Raw genomic sequence first — 2,014 nt, 5'->3', positions numbered from 1 at the left:
TTTTGCAATAGCAAACTGTGTAACTTTTCTCAATAAATATGAAATAACTGGAATGGCAGGATGATGTTTGTTCTCCCCTTATTTTCAGCTGGATCTCAATAAATCAACGGCAAAGAGTACATCACCATGGTTTAGTTCAGGAAGTTGCTGCATTTCAAGAATATGTAGCCTATTCTCATGTACATGCCAGCAAGCTCTTTTTGTACTGAACACAATTGGAAAAAAGCCTGATGTGCGAAAGCCATAGACAAAAACCTTTTTTAGAGCTGGCGATATACTGATATACATATATAGTACTCATCTTCTTTTGCTAGATGCCATGTTCCGAGTAAAGGAAGGTATGCCGTTTCCATTTGATTATAAATTGTGCTCTAAAGGCAAGGAAAGTATATGCTGGTTTAAGAACTATAAATAACCTCAAATTTAATCACACAACTGTATATTTATACTGTCAATGATTTCAAAAGAGTTACCTGTATGGAGTCATCAACGTTCCCTGTCTAGAGGAGTACTAAGAGCAAGCCTCTGAAACAAGGCACAGAACTAAGCATACTATGATGAACCAATGATGAATATCTTACAAAGTTAGACATTTACAATAATTGTAGCACCAAATAGTTCGATGCCAGCCAATAAAGCTACTAAGTAAATCATGGCTCCAATCCAACGCCTTGTCACCTACACATTAAATTAGTGTAACTATATAAGAAAATGCAGTAGTACTACAAATAACCTAATAGTATATCATATAACATGACAATTATCTTCTTATGAAAACTACCAGTTTACATGACATCTCCAACCATATTTCTTACAATTGTTCAATTTCTGTATTAGTATATGAAATATGCAAATCTTTCTACACACACAAAAACATTATCGTGATTGGTGTTTCCAAACATAAATCTACAAATAATATTCAGATACAGATTTATAACAATGGCAAACAAACATTCTCTATGCTTCCTTAAAGATGGTGCATAACAAATGAACGACATAGTAGAAAATATATTGTAATGGTGCCATACTACCAAAAACGCATTCTTGTCCATTATCTTGAGGAACATGAGATCTGAAAATAAGACACTGCAATAAAGTGACCACTCCGACAATGTTTAGCTAAGAAGAAATTAGTGCATACACCGTGAAGTGTATAATGAAAAAATACCTGCCCAGTGTCTTCCTTAGTTGCGTCAAGATAATTTCTACATTTTGCGGATCAGGTGTTTGAGCTGATATACCAAGTTAAACTATCCATGTTTAGGGTCATCCCATCAGGGCATTTGAAAAACTGTTATGAAGAAGAGTTAACTTCTTTAATCAACCCTGTAGAGCGATGTATTTATTAAGGAACGGAACAACATTCAGGGTTGTACGATATGCAGAAAACTACACAAATACAGAAGCAATCAAGTTGTTGTAAAGCAAAACTCGGATGGGGAAAAACAACTTCAATGATTATGTAAAGTTACAGGACTTTAGTTACCTACCCAAAAGAGTGAATTAATATGCAGTATAAAGACAAACTTATGGATAGGAAGGCCCATCTTGAAAATCCTACAATTCAAAGGAGGGAAACACATCAAGCAAAGGAACAAAAACCTCCTTTATAAAGGGGACAGGAGCTCCAGGACAAATTGATCCCTTTCTTGACAAGGAAAGAGCAAGGTACCAAACAAACTAAGAATGGCAACAAAAAATCTTTCTATGACTCTAGTCAGGCCAGAGAGCATCTCCTGAGCAGGAACAATAATCCCATTTGCAGTAACTTATCCGAGGCACACAACAAATTTAAAAGCTTAAAAAATTCTATATGGAAGCCTAGCTAGATCTGAGCATCTGGTCAACAGTAATAAACAAAAAAAATTGCTCATAGACTGGAACCAACAGCACAACCGGAAGGGTGAAGAAGCTCACCCAACAACACAACCGGAGCATAGACTGGGCCCTATCACCCTGCATCCCCGGAGCCTCCGCTAGCACACTCGTTTTCGCCTGGGTCTCGTAGTCTCCC

General features: G+C 36.8%; 1 long non-coding RNA gene across 5 annotated transcripts in view; it reads right to left on the bottom strand.

Annotated features, from left to right (window-relative positions):
* Positions 1 to 412: 412 nt before the first annotated feature.
* The window catches only part of LOC119365245, a 3,186-nt gene continuing 1,584 nt past the window's right edge, over positions 413 to 2,014 (bottom strand). Inside the window, exons 1-3 of one of the 5 annotated variants that reach the window (XR_005175405.1) lie at positions 1,918 to 2,014; positions 1,491 to 1,557; positions 413 to 1,326 (exon numbers count right to left, since the gene is read on the bottom strand). This is a non-coding gene — a long non-coding RNA (uncharacterized LOC119365245). Of the gene's footprint in view, positions 1,558 to 1,917 lie in introns of all 5 variants that reach the window. The other 4 variants (XR_005175408.1, XR_005175407.1, XR_005175404.1 and 1 more) reach the window with 4 other exon arrangements.

This window comes from Triticum dicoccoides, chromosome 2B (assembly GCF_002162155.2).
Source record: "Triticum dicoccoides isolate Atlit2015 ecotype Zavitan chromosome 2B, WEW_v2.0, whole genome shotgun sequence".
Lineage (NCBI taxonomy): Eukaryota > Viridiplantae > Streptophyta > Magnoliopsida > Poales > Poaceae > Triticum > Triticum dicoccoides.
Note: the sequence above shows the minus strand (reverse complement) of the source record. Positions and strands in the feature narration are given on the sequence as shown.